This window comes from Protopterus annectens, chromosome 3.part1 (genome assembly GCF_019279795.1).
Source record: "Protopterus annectens isolate FY-2018-M chromosome 3.part1, PAN1.0, whole genome shotgun sequence".
Classification (NCBI taxonomy): domain Eukaryota; kingdom Metazoa; phylum Chordata; order Ceratodontiformes; family Protopteridae; genus Protopterus; species Protopterus annectens.
In genome coordinates, this window is record NC_056732.1 from 579,849,219 (window position 1) to 579,871,342 (window position 22,124).

Sequence of the window (22,124 nt, forward strand, 5' to 3'; positions counted from 1 at the left end):
GAGAGGGCGGCTCTTACCTGAGCATCAGAGATGTCAGGGGGGGCAGCACTCTGCTGGGTAGATATTTGCCCTTTTGGTGGGGGGGGGGGTTTGCGCTGAACCTGTCAACTAGGATGTTGGCAATGTCTGTGGGTTCAGTGTATTTTTTGACATTTTGGACTAATTCTGAGCATATCTGGGAATTCCCACCCAGGTCCCTAACATAACTAAAGAAAGCCTTGTGATTATCCTTAGTGTCTTGTGCAATTTTTCTCTCAAAGCTAGCCTTAGACGATTTTATGAGTGCCCGTAGTTTTTTGCTAATACTGATCAGAGATGCCTTCCCTTTTTGGGATTTTGCTCTATCATGTAGTAGCTTCCTCCTTCTATAGTTTGTTTATGTCTAGGGTCCACCAGACAGGACGTCCACCTTTGGAGGACTGGGTCTTGGTTTTATTTGGGATTGCATGATCCATGCATTCCTGAAGGTGTTCATAGAATGCATTTATAAAGGATTCTGCGGTCTGGGCTGTATTTTCCACAGGCCCGGGGGCTTTGAAGGATTCCACCTTGGTTTTGAGGAGTGTGAAATTTGCTTTAGAGAAGTTTTTCACTGTGGTTTTCTTGGCAGGGGGTGGGGTCGGGATGTGAATATCCAGTTGGATTCATTTATAGTCTGATCTCACCAGTGAGGGATATACTTCTGGTCTGGAGCATAGAGTCCCCATGTTGGTGATGATCAGGTCCAGTACGTTTTCCCCTCTTGTGGGAGTGGTAACAAGTTGTTCCATAGCATTTGAGTTTATGAATTCTAGGAAACTTTGGGCTAGGGTGTTGGAGCTAGAGTAATGCTCCCAGTCTATGTTAGGGTAGTTGAAGTCGCCCAATATAATGGCGTTTGGAGACACCTTCATATTTTCCAGTGTTCTCAGGAAGGCCGAGAGGGGTTCCTGGGTTTGGGAGGGTGGTCTGTAGCAGGCTATAAACTGGAAGGCAGTTTTACCCACTGTTATTTGCACATGGATAGTCTCTGATGCTTCGTGCTGTGCCACCAACCTGGAGGTGTGGATATCTTTGATGAATATTGATACCCCCCTACTTTTGTAGTTCGGTCCAAGTTTTGGGGCCGAAAAGCATGGTATGAGGTATAACCTGGTAGTGCTGGGGTGCTCTCGGGAGCCCTGAACCAGGTTTCTGTTACTGCACAGATATCGAGGTTCTCCATGCTAAGGAGAGTTTCAAGTGTGTGCATATTGAGGTTTAGATTTCTGGCGTTGAGTAGCATTACTCTTAGTTTCTTATCCCTTGTGATACCTATGGAGGTGGATTTGTCTTTTGAGCCTTGCCTAAAAAAGGCAGTATGGGGTAGCAAGAGCTTTTGCCAATATCCAAAAGCCCAGGGGTGACAGGTGCAAGCCATCCTTAGCGAAGCATCGTGGCTTGTCGAGCATATCATCCCAGGCTGACAGGCATCGGACCCCCTTTGAATGACACCAATACTTAAGCCAATTGTTGAAATTGATCATCTTGTCTTCATATTGTGGCATCATTCTTTGGGAGGATAAGATGCTACTCAAGGTCAGAGTCATACCGGCCTGGGCTACATGCTCAGAGAGCTCCTCTGTCTCTTTTCATATAGTCCAGGGAGGTACGTCTCAGGTCAATCACACCAGCATGGACAATGACTTGGGTCATATTTGTACTTGCCTTGGAGTGATCCGAGTGCTTGTGTTACGTGACGGATCCTAGCGCCCGACAAGCTGCTCACCATGACCTTCTCCTTGTTCAGCCTGGTGAGCGGGATGTCAGTGTGCCTGACGACAGAGTCACCTATTACAAGTGTATCAGGTGTGTTGTTTAGCCTTAAGGGCTGTGACTGTTCGGCACACTGGCTTTGTGAGATATGTGTTGCATGTGTTTTGGTTTGGGGTAGCAGTTGCTTGGGTGTCTGCTTTGGAGGTCTCTGCTGCTTAGGCAGATCTTTATTTAGAGCCTCTGAGTATGTTTTTGTGTGATGATGTGTTTGGTTTGCTGTCGTGGTAGGTCTATGTGAGACTAGAATTGTAGTGAGTGTGGTTTCTTTCTCCTCCTGACTGGTTATGCCAGTTCTGAGTTGAGAGAGCTTAGCCTCTAGTTTGGCTATATGGTTGCATCTCTCACATGTGATGGAATTTGTTGGGAGGAGAGGATTGCCTGTATACATGAGGCAGTTGTAACATTGCCTCAAGATTCCCAGATTCACCAGCTGGACCGGAGAGGAGCTTGACAACTGACCTTTGGACATGCTAGAATAGTATTGGGAATTCCTTTATAATTGAAAACAAGGGCCAATGGGGAACAAGGTACTCAAGGGGAGTTTGTGAGGGTGTAGTGCTTTTATTTTTTTAGTGCTGACTTATATAATTGCTTAGTGAGCAAGTGCCAGGTAGCTTAAGTGCAATGTGTCACAGGTAACAAATGCAAAAACGACAAACAGTAACTTTCTTTCAAGTGAAACAAGGAAATAAGTACAGTAAGCAATGCAGATATCACTAGGGATCCACAGAAGCGCTGAAAAGCCACGTTTTAGGTGGAATTGGCGTTCCAGGGAAATAACAAGCAAACAACAAGCATACAAACAAAGCTAGATTCAGCAGGCCTAGATCTAGTCTATGCTACAGCAAACAAGGTGTACCCAATTACAGTAAGAAACAGTTCAAATATGCAGGCACTATAAACCTTTAACCAGAAATCCCCAGCTCAAAAGGGCAGAGTCCAGCCTCTCCTCCCACAAGAGTGCAGACCATGAACCTTCTTAATGTAAAATAACTGGCCTGAAGCCCAAGTGCTTAAACCAGAACCAATACACTTTTAGAACAGACACTGAGCTCTCAATCAGCAGTTCCCAACTTAGAAGGATGTAAACTACCTGTCCTGCCACCACAGTGCATGCCACAAACCTTCCTAATGTAAAAACAACTGGTCTGAAGCCCAAGTGCTTAATCCAAAAGACTTAGAATGATAGCTACACTTTAATCAAGTTACTACCAAGCAGCAATAAATACAATTGAATACTTTAAAGAATGCCTGGATCAGTGCTCAAGTTATACAAACAAAGCTAGATTCAGCAGGTGTGTGTATATATGTAAGATACATTTGTGCACTGACACAGAAGTAAAATATTTCATGGTATTTTTTTTCTCAACAGCTGATTAGAATGCCATGTCAATCATGACTCATTGATTACTAGGTCTACATATGTAATCATTTGTGACACACCCACTTCTACGCAAGGTGAGGCCTTCAAATAAAATACCGCCTAGAATTCCACCTGTGTTCCTGCTGGACAGGGGCTTTGGGTGCTGACTTGTCTAAACACGGACCAAACTCTTGGCTAACAAGGGTCTCATCGCCAATAGCCTAGTACCTTCCTATGATCCTAAGTACTAACAAAAATTATACCACATTCAAGTGTCAGTAACACAGATGGCTGGACAATGTGCCAAAAGTAAGTACTAGGCAAAAAGGTGGCACTGAAAACCCAAGTGAAAGGAACACTGCTGGCCTCTTACTCAACACTAGGATAAGGTAAGACTGAGGTACCAGTACACTATCAGCTATACATAATAATGCAGATAGTTGAGGGTAGAAAATACTGGGATCCCTAGGTCTGTTCAATTCTTAAGTACTGCAGTTAATTATAAACTGATGTAGGACAGCAACGAAAACACATTTCTTAGTGCATCTATAAACATTTCCAAGTTGTCAAGCGCCTACCTTCAACTCCCCCATGATAAAAAAACAAACATTACAGATTGGTGCTCACAATGACTACTGATGCACGAGGGGTGGCTCATCTGTGTTAATGACTTTATAACAGGACATTTCGACTATGAAAATTAAACCACTCTTTTGACAGATTTTAAACATATTGAAGTAACTAATAAACTGGAAGCACCATTAACCGCTAGTAATTGTGCTAGACAATGGGCCCAGCAGTGGACTGAATTACATATAATGAAAGAATTAATACTACTGTTAATAAAGATAAAATGCTAACCTACTGGCTTGCCAATCACACTGAACTTAATTCAGATTTTACATATGCTATTTTGCTCTGCATTTCATAAGTTCTTATTTAACTAGATTTATATGCATTTGTTAACAGAGACTGCCCAGCTTGAAGTCCCATTACTGGGGATAAAAAGCAGTTATTAGCAAAACAATCTGGATGCAATAAATGCAGAACAACGTTAATAATACAGAGTGTAAACAATTATTTTGCATGCAAAAATACATTAACAAGCACTGACACTGTGCCACAAGACCATGTCCACAGACTGCATACATATTCACTAGGTTAAATGAGGTTCTTTTCAATGCTATAGAGGTCACAAAAACACAAATGCATGCAAGATCAAGGTTACTCTAGGACAATCACCCAGCATGACTTGGGAGGTGGAAGAAAAGCACAAACGCAGGAAGAACACTTAAGCTCAGTAAGAACTGAACAGTGAAGCTGTAAAGAAATCACAAAGTAGTTGTAACATTAAGCAGAGTCCACATTCTAAAAACATTAACGCTATTGGATATAATGCAGACTGCCCACGAGATTTCTAACAAGCCCATAATATCCACAACATCCATCTCTCCCTGCATACGGAGACATTAAACATTTAGGAAGGGGGCAACGCGCGCACACAAAAAAAATCTCTACCACGTCCTGGTCGTGAACACGCTAAAATAATCACTAAAGTCTTATTTAGTTTTAATTTTAAAACAGGCGCTGTATTTTTCATATAAGGCTACAGATCATAACTACATCAGCAATCCTTCCTCTACAACCTCAGTTCTTCAGAATCTCCAACAGAATAAAAAAAAAACTAGGAAGCTAAACTTCCTGAAGTTACAGCCTCCAAAAACTACGCTTAACATAAAACTAATAACGAACCTCCCCCCGAAGCGATCCACGAGCATTACCGTAATTTTCACTTTTTTATTTTAATTTAAACTCCTATACACTGATACGCGTTAAAAGACACTCCCCACCCAGTTTAAAAACACAACACTTGGTTGCAACAGTCAAAAACAGCACCGCTTTTACAAAAGAAAAACATTCGCATCCATTGCATGCGGCACGTAGTACAAAAGTAAACATTTTCGCCACCGAGTAACTACTTGCTTTCACCGAAAGTGTGGAAAAACCGTGGGTGAAAAAGCAAGCAACTGCCTCACCTTTTCTTAAAGTTAAAAGACCCAAACATTCTCATAAAGCAAGGAAATCCGAAACAAGCAACAGTGAAACCTCAATGTGTAGTTTAAAAGAATTGCAAAAAAAGAAAGAAAGGCATTTAGGGTTACGAAAGTCATCACTGTTTAGAGGAAAAGTTTCTGACTGGGGTAGTAAGCTCAAGTGCTAGAGTCCTATAAGCAGTACTACATAGATCTCCAATGTTTCTAATTTGACAGTGACACTGTATGTTTACAGTGGCTGTTTCAATCAGGAAGTTTAAAGAGCTTGGAACAGCGCCCGTCCACCTGACGTCACAGCACCAACCACTTTCCCGGGTCCATTTAAATCACCAATAGCACCCCCCACCCCGAAGACGCAGATTCACACGTACAAGAACTCACTACTGCTGCACAAGCCTGCAAACAAAGGTAGCCCTACAGAGCCACTCTCTCCCTAATGTGAAAATGGTATCAGCAACACTACAGATTGTGCCGACAACGGCCTAAATACTTAGTACAATGCCAGCCAGCAAACATGGCGTCCAACAAAACAATCAGTTAACGTACACAACTCCCCATGTACACAAGTCTACGGACAAGGACCAAGCTCAGTTAAAGATCCACTAAACATAAACGTGCACAATAACCGGATCAAAATGCAAATATTAAATTATTACCTCTTGCTAACAGTTAGCACTTCAGCTAACGAGAAGGATAATGGCGATGGGCCCACAGTTGCTACTTGTTTCCTAGACTTGCCCAACGGCCACCACTCAAGTCCAGAAGCGGTTTGTCTGTTAACGTCAACCGCTACCCAGCCTTCACATTCAGTATGAAGGACTGTGGCTGCAAGAAGCGGCAGCCAACATTCGGGAACCCAATGCTATACTTTCACTTTAGGTTCCCACATTTCAACGGCAAGGAAGCTGATATTCTCTTTGAAACAATGCGGTTTACACAGTGTGTTCCGCCCACAAACGCACCCGGCGTCGTGACGTCATCGCAGCGCAGTGCTTTCGTAATCGCAAAGCCCCTAAAGTAGTAGTTGTTTCTTGGATACCGAGTAGTATGTTACAGTGTACTGGTTAGCTGTCTAATCAGTTGTAAACAACATACAAAATCTAATTATTATCCAACGATATGGTCTTTTAAATATTTATTTTCGAATTTCATTTACCTTTGATAACACTATTTTAACATGTAGCTGCTACAGGTCTAACTAGATTAGAAATGCAACAGTAATTGCACGGCGAACGTTTCATGATACAGTAGTATAACATCAAGATTTTCTTGTCAGTGAATTTACTTATGCGCGTGTGCCAAGGGTATCCCAACAGTCGCAAAGCGCTTGAAAGTGCAACCCAGGTGCTAGACATGACGCACCTCAGTTTGATTTCATGAAAGACTGTAGAGTCGCACATAGAGCCACGGAAAATCGACGTATGTTGATTATATTCTATCTGCAAATATCGTATGGCTTTAATAACAATCCAACTGACAGAGTATTTCTTATTATCATTTTACTATTTCTCCTCCGAAACTAATTCTTGTCTCACTCAAGACTGAACCCAGTTTACCCCTGCTTGTCACCCGCCGGGTATGGAAACCCCGTGGAGTTCAACAAGTTCCTAATCAAAACAAAACCAGACTGTATCAAGCAATCCACAAGAAGAACATTTTGTCAATACATTGCTACCAGTGACTACAAAACACAGGATCTACAAAGGTTTACTAGATCAATTAAAAAGGACTATCCCACTACAAGCAGTACAATTTCAACAACATTTGTGACGGAAAATCATCTGCCCAGTTGTCGGACGCCATTTTGGATACCTTTGACCCCTAAACGTCATGTTGCGTGTTCCAGCTTACTGTTGGAGCGGGAGGATAGACAAAGCAGTGGGAATATTGAATGGAAATTAATTTTAAAGATTTTTTTATTTTAATTGTGTGGCAACCACAACATACCGAAGTGAATAGCACATCTCGTGGTGAGTTTGTGGTACAAGACTAGTCTTTATTATGATTTTTAATGGTTGTTTGGATTTTGTATGGATAGGTCGATCCGGTTCCTAGGTTGGTTCTCCTTGTGTTCTACTAGCCAGGCAGGGCTGGTTCTGCCTCGACAGGTTGAGTTCCTGTCTGCTCACGCTTCATGATAAGGCGTTTGGCCATTGAGGGCCGCGTACGTCTGGTAGTCTTTGTTTATGTTGAAATGTCCTAGAGTGTAGTTCTCTTATGAAGTTGAAATCGGATATTTTTCATTTTATATTGAACTTATCAGTTTCTGTATATGTTGTTGATTTTTATTGATTGTGTCTTGTATGAAATCTGTAACCAGGCCTTTTGTTTTAGTTAGTATGTTTTCAGGTTCAGAAACTATCCCGATGTATTTTCGAGTTATACTGAAAGGTGATCTCAGTTCGCTGCTGGTTTTACTGTTAAGTTAGAATGGTAGTAGGAGTAAATGATGAGACCGGAACTGGCATGAGGAACTTATGCTTCCATTAAAATGAAGAACGTGACCAAGTGTTACTGATAGATTTAATGTGTATATTTTGTGCGTTATTGTGTTTGTATGAACAGCTGTTAAGGTGCTTTAACTTCTGAGTATTTTAATGTACTTGTATTTTATTTGACACGTGCTGATGTACGGAATATCCTCCGCTTTGCGTCTATAAGTGTGTACTGTTAAATAACTACTGATACATATTTTAAGTAGCGTTGTATTCTTGCATTTGTTTGCTTGTTAACCAAGTTGTTGGAATATTCCTTTCAGTCATATCCATGTCACAGCAGCAATTACAGTCGAAATCAACATATGTAATGTAGACACCTGTGTAAATGGTTACTTATTTCATTTTGTTATTGTTTGTAATATTTCAGTAAGGTTTTTAAAGAAAAAAATGTGCATAATAGTAGATATGTATAACAAGTACATAGAAATTAGGAGTCAACGTTTTATTCTTTCTATTTGTAAACTGGGATACGGTTATATGCCTCCTTAGCAGCAACGTTCCTCGTTTTGGGGCTTAAGAACTCCACCTCACAGTTCCACATTGAAAGAGTTTGTCATGTATAAATTGCTAAGATTTTTCAGCCAAAATTCCTGTTAAATGGGATCGAATCATATCAGTTCATTAAGGTAACTTTTTAAATCAGTTTTTAAGTGGCTCATTTAACTGTCCCATAAGTTTCCTAGTGGAAGTTGTTAGAAAGCTGGTGGTAAGTGTTCCGCATTATTTTAAGAGGCAGCACTCCTCGTTTTGGAGCTGCAAGGTTGTGAGGTATAGTACTGTGACCAACTTCAGTAGTCCATTTCAACAAAGGGCAGACGATAAATTTTCCCAAATGCAGCAAAGAGAGAAAATGCAAGTAATTTGTTAGTGTGATATTCAAAATGTATGTTGCACAAACATGGGGGAATTGACAGAGTCTTAGTAGGAATACGTACTGAAAAGTTATTTTCTGCTACTAATATTGAACTTTTTTACTTCATGTATTGTATAGGTTCATACTAGGCTATCTGCCCTAGGGCATTTATAAGCCTAGCCAGAGTGTGTTTGGTTTTCGCCACTCATTTTAAATTAATTTTGCTATGCCCTTTCTCGAGGTTAGTATACTGTGCCTCTGTCTAACAGTGACACAGAAGTGATACCCGGGGTAAACCTACGATCTCCCATCCACTCATCAAGATTCCTCTTGAAGAGAGTCAATGAGGGACTCTGCCTAACCTGGACTGGGATTTTATTCCAGAGTGAAGGGAGCCCTCTGGGTTATGAATCTGTCCCTCCAGCATGTCCTATTTATTTCAGTGCTGAGGTTCAAGTCTCTCGAGCACATAGCTCGATGGGGTTTGGATTTTCTGAGGTGCAGCATGTCCATTAATTCCGGGTTGGACATGGCTATATACGTCGAGCACAGATCGCCTCTGAGCAGGCGGTATGCTACTGAGTAGAGCTGGAGTTTCTTTAACCGGGCAGCATATGGCATCTGTTTGAGCCCTATGATCCTCTTGGTGAGGTACTTTTGGGGTCTTTCCAGTTGCTGCAGGTGTCTGGTAAGGTACATCCCAAAAGGGGCATTGTACTTAATTATGGGCCTGATGAGGGATGAGTAAAGAGGCACGATGATCTCTCCTGATCTAGATGTGAATCCCTTCATGATTAGGTGGGCTATATAAAATGTTTTTCTAACCACTTTGGCCACGTGGTTGTCAAATGAGAGATTGCTATCAACTTGGGTCCCCAGGTCCCTAATTACTACTTCTGTACTTAATGGATTACCACCTATGTGATAATTTGTGGGCACTTTGTTTTTGCCAAAGGGGATGACTATACACTTTTTGGCGTTTAGCTTGAGGCCATGGCTCTGGCACCAGTTGTCTGTTTCTATGAGGCCCTTTTGGAGGATGCTTGTGTCGGCTGGAGTCGATTATATGGCGCCCAGTTTGCAGTCATCTGCGAACTTAGTCAGCCACAGTCCTTCCGTGTTGGCCTGTACCTCCGAGAAATGTATACCGAACAAGAGAGGTCCCAGGACTGAGCCTTGGGGGACGCCACTTGTAACTGGTTTGGAGTCTGACATGGCTCCAGCAATTCTAACCATGTGGGTTCTGTCCTTGAGCCAGTTTGCAACCCATCTAGTGACATAGGGGTTTATATTTAAGCTGGTGAGCTTATCTATAATGCCCGAGTGGGATATTGTATCGAAGGCTTTTGCGAGGTCCAGGTAGGCTGTGTGGACCACCTTCCCCTCATCGATGGCCTTGGTGACTGTTTCAAAGAAATCAACCAGGTTTAAGAGGCAGGATCTGCCCTTAACAAAGCCGAACTGGGTGGGATCCAGTGTCTGTAGCTCCCCAATATCTTTATTTATGAGATCCATGATGATCCTTTCCATAGCTTTGCAGACCAAGCTAGTCAGGTTTATGGGGCAATAGTTTCCAGGATCCGTTGAGGTACCACCTTTGTGGAGAGGGACCACTGTTGCTGTACGCCACTCTTTGGGTACATATCCTGTAGTAAGGCTGAGATTGAACAGTAGTTTTATGTTTGGGTTTAGCTCTTCTTGGAGTTCATGTAGGACGCAGCCCGGGACACCGTCTGGTCCCATTGATGCTGTGTTTTTTGCTTTGGAGAGGGCAGCTCTTACCTAAGCATCTGAGATGTCAGGGGGGCAGCACTCTGCTGGGTAAATATTTGCCCTTTTGGTTGGGAGGGGGGTGAGAAGTATTGTATAGAATATTAAATTGTCCAGTATCCCACCAAGATCAAAACCATGCTTTTCGTGAGTCCACAGAAAACGCACCAAACACCTGACTCTATTTTTAACCAGTACAACTATTCCACACCCCTGTCTTTAAATACTTAGTGCTATGATTTGATTGGTCTCTAAACTTTTATTTCTGCATAGACAAAGTTAGTGAAAATAGTCCCCCTCCCCCACCTTGACCTGAAAGATCTCCCTTTTCTTTCCTAGTCTGCCAGTGCAGCCATTGGCTCCTCCGCCCCCTCACATTTAAAGAACCTCATCTTCTTGAAAAATATGTATTACACTTTTTTAAAAATACAGAAAGTGACTTCCTGATTTCACCCGCAGTTTATTCTTGTCAAAGCAGAAAGCTGTACCTACAACAGTGAACACTATCCTTTAGAATATTAGTCATATCAGCCTAACAAATCTTTAAAGAAACACCTAAAAAAATGCAAAAAAAATACATTAAAAGTGTGTGTATAACCAATTGTATATATTTTTTTTCTGTTAAATCAGTTCATAGGTTGGTACTAGGCTATCGATCCTATGGCCTATGCAAGCCTAGCCATAACAATTCACTGGATATTTCTTCCCACAGTATTTACTTCTCTGGATCCCTGTCTAGCAGGGCGACTGACATGATGCCCGGGGTGAATTTCCTATCTCCCATCCAATCATCAAGGTTCCTTTTGAAGATGGCCAATGAGGCGCTCTGCTTGACATGTATGATGAGTCTCTGGGTCAGGAACCTATCCCTCCAGCATGTTTTGTTCATTGTGATGACAAGGTTTAGATCCCTGGAGCATGTGGCTCTGAGGGATTGGGATTTCTTTAAGTGGAGCATGTCCAACAGGTCAGGGTTTGACATGGCCTTGTATGTTAAGCAGAGAACGCCTCTGAGTAGATGATATGCCACAGAGTATAGCTGGAGTTTTTTTAGATGGTCAGCATATGGCATCTGCTTTAGGCCTGTGATTCTTGTAGTGAGGTATTTCTGTGGCCTTTCCAGCTGTTGCAGATGTCTTGTGAGGTACATACCAAACGAGGCATTATACTCTATAATGGGTCTAATGGGGGATGAGTGCTGTGGGACCATGACCTCCTTTTTTCTGGATGAAAAGCCCTTGGTGATGAGGTGTGCCACATAGAAGTATTTCCTGACTGTTGTGGTGATGTGGTTATCGAAAGTGAGACCACTGTCCACCTGTGTCCCAAAGTCTGTCATCACACTTTCGATGTTTGGTGTCCTGCCACCTATGTGATAATTCATGGGTACATGTTTTTTTCCAAAGGGGATAACTATACATTTCTTGGCATTAAGCTTGAGCCCATGGCTCTGGCACCAGGCATCTGTTTCTGTAAGACCCTTTTGTAGAATATCCACATCATTTGGGGATTCAGTAATGGCTCCCAGTTTGCAGTCATCTGCAAACTTTGTTAGCCAGAGTCCCTTAGTGTTGGCCTGTACTTCAGAGAAGCAGATGCCAAACGAGTGGTCCCAGGACTGAACCTTGAGGTTCTCCACTTGTCACTTATCTGGAGCTGGATTTGGAGTCGGCTACTTTTACAGTCTAGGTTCTGTCAGTAAGCCATTTGGCAACCCATCGAGTGACATAGGGATTTATGCCCAGTTTATTAAGTTTATCTATGATTCCAGAGTGGGGGATGGTGTTGAAGGCCTTGGCAAGGTCCAGATAGGCTGTGTGGACCGCCTTACCCTCGTCCACAGCTCTGGAGACTGATTTGAAGAAGTCACTCAGATTCAGGAGACAAGATTGGTCCTTCACAAACCCAAACTGGGTGGGGTCCAGTGTTTGAAGGTTGCCAATGTTTTTGTTTATAAGTTCCATGATAATGCGTCCAAGCCCTTGCAGATCAGGCTTGTCAGACTGATGGGGACAGTAGTTCCCGGGATCCAAGGCGGCTCCTCCCTTGTGGAGCGGGATAACTGTAGCTGTGCGCCACTCAGTGGGCACGAAGCCTGAGGTGAGGCTGTGATTAAACATGACAGTTAAGGTGAGGTGCCAGTTCATTTTGTAGTTCATGTAGTACACAGTCAGGGATGTCATCTGGTCCCATGGATGCTGTATTCTTAGCTTTGGAGAGTGCGGTTTCTTCCTGTGTGGGCGTGATTACTGGAATTTGGCAATCTTTTAGTATTGAGATGGGCCCTTTAGGGGGTGAAGTTGCTTTGGAGAGTGCGGTTTCTTCCTGTGTGGGCGTGATTACTGGAATTTGGCAATCTTTTGGTATTGAGATGGGCCCTTTAGGGGGTGAAGTTGGCACTAAATCTATCTGCCAGGATATTGGCAGTATTCTTGGGATCAGTATATTTAATGCCATTCTGTTGTAGCTTAGAGCAGATCTGAGCATTGCCATTTAGATTCTTGACATAACTATAGAATGCCTTGTGGTCGTCTTTGGAATCTTTGGCAATTTTATTTTCGTAACTAGCTTTTGAAGATTTTATGAGGGATCTCAGCTTCTCATTGAGGCTGGTGAGGGAGTGTTCTGCATCCTGGGATTTTCCTCTTTTCTACAACCGTTTCTTCCTTCTGTTGTATAGTTTGTTTATAGCAGGGGACCACCAGATTGGCTTTCTTTTTTTTGGAGAAGAGCATCTTGGTTCTATTTGGGATGGCACGATTCATGCACAAGTGGATGTGCTCGTACAGTGCCTTAGTGTAGGATTCTGCAATCGAATTTCCAGATCCCATCTGCTTGGGTGTTGTGAAGTTTGTCATTTCTCCAAAGCCAACTTCATGCTACTGAAGTCAGAAGTTTTTTAAGGAGATTTCCGTACTGGGGGGTGGAGGTGGGATGTGGATGTCAAGGGTGATTTGCTTATGGTCAGACCTGACCAATGAAGGGGTGACCACTGGTGTGGAGTATCTATCTCCCATGTTGGTAATGACCGGGTCTAGGATATTGGAGCCCCTGGTGGGACAATGGGTTAGCTGATCCAGGGTGTTGGAATTTATGAATTCCAAGAACTGTTGGGAAAAAGAGTTGGTACCCGAGTAGTTTTCCCAGTTAATGGCAGGGTAGTTGAAATCGCCCAGTATTAGGGTGTTTGGTTGTATCTTAATATTTTCCAGTATGTTTAGAAAAGTGTAGTCAGAATACTGGGGCATGGTGGGGGATCTGTAGCAAGCTACAATTTGGATTGCAGTCTTACCTCGTGTTAGTTGCACCTGGAGAATTTCAGATGCATTGTGTTGGGCAACTAGCCTGGAGGTGTGAATATCCTTGGTGAATACGGACACTCCTCCACCTTTAGTGTTTCGGTCTTGGTTTTGTGGCCGAAAAGTGTGGTAAGAATTGTAGCCTGGTATTGCAGGGGTGCTCTCTGGAGCCTTGAACCAGGTCTCCGTTACTGCACAGATATCAATGTTCTCCATTTTTAGGAGTGTCTCGAGAGAGTGCATTTTGAGGTTTAGACTTCTAGCATTACCTTCAGATGTTGCATGCTTGTATCTGTTACGGTGGTGGTTTTTTCCTTTTAACCTTGCCTAAAAAAGGCACTATAGGGGTGGCAAGAGCTTTAGCCAGTAACCTGAATCCCAGGGGTGACAGGTGCAGACCATCTCTGGCAAAGCAACTTGGTTTGTCAATCATGTCTTCCCAGGCAGACAAATACTGGATCCCCTTTGAATGACACCAGAAGCTTAGCCAATTGTTGAAGTCAGTCATTTTGTCCTTATACTGTGGTATCATTCTGGGCAAAGGCAGGATGCTATTCAGGGCTAGGATCATACCTGCTTGGGTCACATGATCCAAGAGCTCTTCCATGTCTTTCTTTGTGTAGTCCAGGGAGGTACGTCTCAAGTCATTCACTCCAGCATGAACAGTGACAGAGCCGTATTTGTACTTGTTGTGGAGTGACTTGAGTGCATGCATTGTGGCGGATCCTGGCACCCGACAGGCAGCTGACTGTAATTTTCTCCTTGTTCAGCCTGGTGAGTGGGACATCCAGTGTGCTGACTATAGAGTCACCTATGACTAAAGTGTTGGGTACCTTGTCTTGCCTTAGGGGCTGTTGTTGGGTGGCACACAGGTATTGTGAGCTATGTGTCACTTTGGTTGTGACTGGTGTTTGTTTGCGTTTCAGCTTAGGAGGTCCTTGTTGCTTGGGCAGGTTAATGTTAAGGGCCTCCCCATATGTGGGTTTAGAGTTGCTATGTGTGGGTGTTGATGGTGTGGGTTTTGAAGGGCTATGAGTTGCTTGAGGTGTAATGCAGGTGTTAACCTTCTCCTCTTGACTGTCTAGTACAGTCTTGGCTGGAGAGAGCTTTGCTTCCAGTTTGGCTATGTAAGTGCATCTCTCGCAGGTTGTAGTGTTGGGTGGTAGGGGGAGAGGATTGTCTGTGTACATGAAGCAGTTGCCGCATTGCCCCAGTATGCCCAGATTCACCAGGTGGACAGGATAAATCACCAGAAGCTGACCGTTGGACATGCCTGTTTAGGTGCTTTTTTGTAAAGTTTAAGAGCTGTTTTCCCTTACCTTTGCAAGGTACTTTACAGTTATAGGCTGTTTAGTGCCTGTGATTAATTTCTCCTTATTGACGAGGAGAGCTGAGTGCTTGTATCAGTTTCAGGCTTCCTAGTGCTTTCCAGCGGGTTCTAGAGCAAGTGCTAATCACAGGGGTTCAGATTTTAGTGCTACTACTGAGAAACGAGCTAGTTCTAAAGGAAAATTTGAAGAGCAGACTCTCTGGCACCTGGAATAGTTTAACTGTAGCCTTGCATTGCTGCACGATGCGAAAAATGTGCAAACACACATGCTTTTAAGTCAGAAAGTTGAAAGGGATAGAAATTAGCCCAAAAAGGCTAATAAAATTACAATTTCAGAGCTGGAAATCACTCCTCTAGCGTTAAATAGGCAGTACAATGCTAACCAGTCCCACTGGTTAGCAGTAGGACTTCCTTCTACCACAACAAGGTCTGGATAGCTCTGAACACAGAAAATAAAGTCCTGAGACAAGCAAAGCCTGGGATATGGACTGGCTAGGAAAGGTGGGAAACGAGCAAACAAGATAGTCACTGGGATTCATGAAGTTCGGCGTAAGGACGGCGGTAGGTTTGTGACGACAGTGCAGCGTGAAGATGGCGCAGTAGCGCCAAATGCATATTAATGAAGGCACGCTGCCGCCACAGCCACATGCACAGGAAAGGAGCGCGAGTGCATAGGGCGTGTCGAAGTGCCGCACGGAGGCGTGGAAATGCCAGCTGTCGATGTGCAACCTAAAATGCTTGCATATAACAAGTTGCAAGATAGTAATCACATCTGTCAGTGTCCGTGGATACTGAAACGTTTGCAAAGCATGCAAGAAAGTTCCTGCGAACACAAAATGAAGAAGCAAACACAAATGCACTGTAGGGGACAAGTGGTCCCTATCCCGCGAACAAATGACATGGAAGACCGTGTGGCCGTAGTCCAGTGCAGTGTAGGTAGCTATACCAAGTGGAAGTGAAACGCATTATATGTTAGCGAGTCGCCAGTAGGTACGTCCAGCCCAATGGTGAGGGTCACCAGCTGACCCATAATGTGAGGGGGGGGGTACACAGCTGGGCAGATGTCCATAACAAAATACACAATAAATGTACATATCTAGCGACCGTATGTCCGAATCATATCCCACAAGGCATGTAATAGTTACATACAAAAGGTATGTCCGTATTTCACATACCAAATGTGATAGGAAATATAAGCATGTAAACAAAACAGAAGGAGCATATAAACAGCTACAACAATAAGGAAACATGTAGGCTGAAAGGAACACTATTATCCGTACTGTTGACTGTGGGGACGTGTTGTCCAGTACAGTCGGATATGTGTAAGGAATATATCCCATCCTGGACATAGGAAAAGGTGGCATCCTACCAATGAGTAGAACAGTCTGCCAAAATCCGCAAATCAGCGGTACAAGCCGAACTTGTCAGGATGTGTCACAGTTGAACGGGTCGTATCCGGGTATACCAGCCATGTAATAAAAGTTAAGTATGGGCGTGTACCTATGTGCGTGAGGTATAGCATGTGGAAAGCAAACATGGCAGGGTAGTCCACACAACCATACAGGTACCTGACACATGTAGGGTATTCAGTGTGTTACTCTGGCCTTGTCATGGGCCAACAACCAAAGCAGCGATGTATGGGGTGTGAGGAATCTGTGTGTGTGGGGGGATGGGTAATGGTACAATCCTCCAAGGCGATACTGTGTCGTATACAGAATAGGTGAACCGGAGGTGTATGAGGGAGCAGCGGGTAAAGCTGAAAGAAACACAAACACATGTATAAACAGCTGCAATACAACCAGACAGGCCATACTGTAGAACACAATCCCACAAACCTATGAATATTGAAATATGCGATACAAATGTATAGACATGTCACCGGCACATACCCACAGATTGGTCCTGATGGAACTGGCCATAAGAAATGCAACACACCTGGATGCATAATGGACTACCCAGCATCCCCTCCACATCACACAACCCGCTCCCTTACCTGAACGTCCACCATATCCAGCCATACTTGGCCTACTGGTTTGGTGCAGCCACAGCTACACATAGTAGTAGGTAGTGTCACCCTAGGCAGTTGCAGGATTGCACACTATGTATCCCTTGCATGTAAAACCCCCAGCACATTTTCATAACGCCAGAAAAATGGTCGGTATTCGTCCTGTTTTGGACCAGTCCAATTTTTGGGATATCCCTCATGGGATACGTAACCTGTGTAAACATTAGAATGGAAGACACGAAGTCCAGTCCTGTAGATATCTGGACACAAGTTGGAATGTGCATTAGAGGTGCACGACACTGTCCAGCCCTAAATGGTCATGCATAACCTACTACCCAGGATCAAACACCTGCTCGTGACGCACGTGTCCCGACACGAATAAGCGGGGGAATATATTGCACACATTCGCATAGTGGCACATGGTATAAGGGTGATGAAGGCACTGACGTAAACAGGATATCCCTGATCCACAGTGTGAGGGACAATTAATGTGTGTGTAGGTGTGACCTGACCAACAATGGTACAATGCCAAATGTCTTGTGACTGTAGGGAATAACTATGCACCATACTGCATGTAACAGTTGCCTAAAGCGGTCACGTCAGGATAGAATAAACATAATTCGTACAAGAAACAGGCAAACCACAAAAGTGCCAAAGGTGTAAGGCTTACAGCTAGGAAATAAATGGCTGTTCTAAACCTTCAGTGACCGTGGTTGTGTGTTGGCCCAAACAATCTGGTGTCCGCAGTAGGGTTCTCATCTGTCCTGCTTTGCGAGGGACAGTCCATCGTTGGACAGTTGTGTCCTGACAAGACATTTCAAATGGCAAATGTCCTGGGATTGTAGGACATAATTATGTCCCATATGTTGTGTAATAGCAGAAAATAATTATTGCAGTATCTACAATACCTAAATGTTACAAGAAACAGAATAAGCAAATAAACTGCTACAACAATAGGCTTTTATGTAGCAAATAAGTGAAATTCTATCTGTTGTACTGACCGTGGGTATGTCGGCTTGTAAAACCTGGTGTGTTCTGAAAATGTCCCATCTTGGCCATTTGAAAAGGTACCAACCCTAGTCACCGGAATACAGCACAACCCGTACATATGACAATGTCAACGATACCAATGGTCAGAGCATTCGCACAGTAACTGGCCAGACCCTTAACTCACAAAGCCAGTGCCCTTTGGGGGAAAGGTGTTGAATGAGAATGACTACTTACAACAATGAAGAGCACTAGACGCATTTAACTGCAGACAATTAGTAGTATTACGAATCTGTCAACATGTTCCAAGTTAATAGTATTAATATGGTAGAAGTGTCTGTGATTGTTCCTGTCACTGTAGACATAAGTCCCCGAGTATCAGAGAGGTCCGTACACAGAAGTACACAAACCAACTGTCCCAGCTGTTGACAAGACCTATTGCATACCTGTAGTGATTTCATAACAGATGTCCAGAATAATACGGGAAGGGAAACCACCCCCCCAACCTGCATTATGTAGTGGAACCACTCCCCGCCCTAAATTATGTAGTGCCGACCCAATAATGTGCTCAGAGGTGCCCAAACACCTGTGTCTGTAAACACAGGTAGAATGTTAAACTCTGGACTAACTCTGTCCATGTGCTCCGTCTGATCTTTGAACAGCGACAGGGCAGTGCTAGTCACCAGTCGGCTGAGCCTAAACCTGGACCAGCACATGAAAACTCTGACAGTCAAACATGCATATGTGTGAGGACTATAAGCATAGGAGTTATGAATATCCTTGGAGTGAGTAGACTCGCAGTAAGAAACAGGTAATGTCGTAAATGTCGTAATTGTAGTACTGCGGTTTTCCCAGCAGGAGAATGGATGCCTGCTGTGTAAGGGAAGCGGTGAGGCGTATGTCAGAGTATCATGAGTAGCTATGAACCATGGGTATACATATAAATGATCCAGAACACCAATAGTGTAGTGGTAGCATCCGCCCAACGTAAAGGCATTCCCGGTGCAAGTATGACTATAGCACATATTCATTGTGTAATTAATGCCTCTGTGCTGTAAAGCCAACTTTTATACATGTAAAGGTGACTGCGTTCGCATGGGTCCGTTAACTAGATTCCATCAAAGTGGTACTGTCATAAGGAATAAGGCACATGTAATCCTAAAGACGTGCCTGTAAACATATGTAATTCGGAATAAGTAGATGCAAGTGGGCCTGCGTGGGTGTACGCAGCTATTAGCATAGCAAATGTATGTTGTCTTCTACAGCTGTAACTTTCATATATATAAGTTAGATAGATGTGTGTATAGATAAATATCCACAGACATAACAGAAATATGCAATTATATAGCTACATATTTATCTATACACACACTAATTAATTAATATATATATGTATATATAATTAGGAACGCTGAAAGATGAAAGCAAACCTAAGTGAAGGGAATCCAGAGCAAGTTAGGAATTATGAAGTGCTCGCAGCTTATGTTACACAAAGCTGCACAAGTGTGGGTAGAGCACCGCTCTCCACACCAGAGGCAGGGCTGTACCAGTGGCCATAACATCGTTGAAGTGCTACGTCAACATTGTAAATGGACGGAATGTAGAACATGTTGCGACCACCTACACTTGTAACCCGCAAATCGTTCGTAATCCATAACACCAGGAAAGGCACCTATGTGCAAATATGAATGGATGGTGAGCCTGTGAATACACAAGGCGGTACAAAATGTGTGTAGGGCCCCAACGTTCATGAGAGGGCAATGTGTAAAGGTGTGTCATGGCCGCGATATCAGGTGTATAATGGCTGTTATGCGGGGAAACTCAACACTGGTGTGCAGGAGAAACCATGCATATGTGAGTATGGACACAGGAGTGATAGGGTATGTTGCACCGGGTGCAATGGAGCGGCCCGTGGAGGTCAGTTAGTACGTAGTTGTGATTCTCAGAGCGTCGTTTGCATGGAGACATGCGTGAATGGGCGTATCGTTGTCAGATGTTGTGCGTCGGGTCTGGCAGCCCGGCACGTAAAACCTATACGCCACCCATGAGCGGAACGGAGTTCTGCTGTGACAACCCCAAACTGGGAAAAGCAGAAAGACACAACTACACGAAGACAACAATTTGTCAACGTACAGTCACAGTAACACAAACACACATCCTATCAACAGTAATAATATGAATTTGTAAAGAAACAAACACAGTAGCAGGAATAATAGGCTGCACATACAAGGAATAGGTCGAATGACACTATCACAACCCAATTAGCAGCGGCACCCCAGACATGAAAAACTTGCGAGATCTGTCCGCTGCATAACGTGCAATATACTGAGCACAAGTTCACCAGAGTGAAGTGTCAGTGTCAGAATGATCAAGGCAATAGTATCCTGTTGAAGCAGGGATAAAACCAGTACGTATGTGTAAGTGTCCATGTCCGGGAAATGTATAGGTTAACGGACACGCAGATGTATATATACACATAGTTATATTAATTTACATGTTATATAGACACATACACAAGGATATACTACGTGTGTGTGTAATGTGTGTGTGTGTGTGTGTGTGTATATATATATATATATATATATATATATATATATATATATATATATATATATACAGGTAGTGATATATACAAATACACACAAAACAAACTATATGTCAGTGTAGATATACACATTCACATAAATAGGTTACTTCACAGCAATTAGAGGTAACATATTTACAGCCCGGGCATTTGTGACTTGGAGGTCCAATAAAGAAACCTTGTATCCTCCACATCGCCCAGCTAGGCCGGACAGACATACAGACAGGCAATACAGATCAATACACTGCCGCTGTCCAAAACACCAGTAGGAAAGGACCAGTGGAAGAGTTCTGCAAGGTCTACACTTTAAACATGGATAACCGTGTCCCTTGCGGGACCCCAGAAATTCAGGTTATGAAAGAATCTGCTGACACTAATATGAGCAGGATGTAGGTGTACATGGAACAGTAGGTTGTGCAAGTGTGATAATACATGGGTTGACAAAACGTACAACGTGTCCCTAGATGGGGAGAGTGGGCAATGTGTAGGGGTGTGCTCATATACCAGCTGCGCTTGCAGTAAGTATTTGTCACGACTGCTGTAGAGGGGTGCCAGGTAGATGGACCATGGGTATGCATTAATGGGCTTAAGTGTGCAGGTGCTGGTTGGCAGAGATGTAGTAGGCCCTCCCAGTGGAAGTCATTAATATTTCTATGTGGGCATAGCATACGCCCACACCTCCCAAACCTGAAGAGCACATCTACCGGATAGTTTGTAAACCATCGGGGAATACATAGACCTACACAGTGCCATGTACCCAATTAGCATGGACGTCCATAGTTATCTATCGGAATGTAACAAAGTCCAACTAAACACTGCCAGAACAACTGATATTAGGTGAACAGGTGGCAGAATACAGGTAATGACAGATGACATGTATGAGTCATAAGCAGCATGTACCTCGACAAACGTGAATGAATACATATGTTCTGTGACTGTGAATGTGTCTGGTTAATAGAACCAGTCGTCTAAATGTGTCCCGCAGGGTGTTATGCATTGTTCCTGATAGGGTGTTCAGTCACACCCATTGGTATGCGAGTTCTGCTACTGACGGAAAGTGCATAAGTTGCTGACCACCTCAGGTAGATGATAGCATAATAGAAGAGGTTAAACACCATACGCCTGCGAGGGACACACCCGTCTGGGTAGTTGTGTCTTGCAAAACGACAGTTATGGCACATGGCCTGTGCATACCTCTTAACTGTTCCTGATTTTGACTCTAACTTTAACTCTGTCCCTCTTAATCCCTCCTGAAACTAGTGATTTTTGGAGGAAAGATGGTGAATTACACTTAATGAATGACAATAATTAAGAGTTATAAACTTTTTTTTTACTTCAGAAAATGTGTATTAATTCATATGCTCTGATTCTGTCAATGTTTCAAGTTAATAGCACTAATATTTTAAGTGTCCCTGATTTTTTCTTGACTTGTCCCTGATTCTGTTGAAATTTGTCCCCAATTGGTTGAGAGGTCTGGGCCTGTGAGTTTGGGAATGGAGGCTATATAGTGTGTGTAGTGGTGTCAGACATCAATTTGTTGCATCAGTAACAGCTACATGTAATAGGAAACAGTATTATCAATTGTAA

At 43.3% G+C, this 22,124-nt stretch overlaps 1 protein-coding gene across 2 annotated transcripts in view; it reads left to right on the forward strand.

The window, feature by feature from the left end:
* The first annotated feature begins 6,306 nt into the window (after positions 1-6,306).
* The window catches only part of ZBED4 (zinc finger BED-type containing 4), a 457,399-nt gene continuing 441,581 nt past the window's right edge, over positions 6,307-22,124 (forward strand). For both annotated transcript variants that reach the window (XM_044066974.1, XM_044066973.1), the window contains exon 1: positions 6,307-7,181. The gene's annotated coding sequence lies outside the window, so the exon portion shown is untranslated. The remainder of the gene's footprint in view (positions 7,182-22,124) is intronic.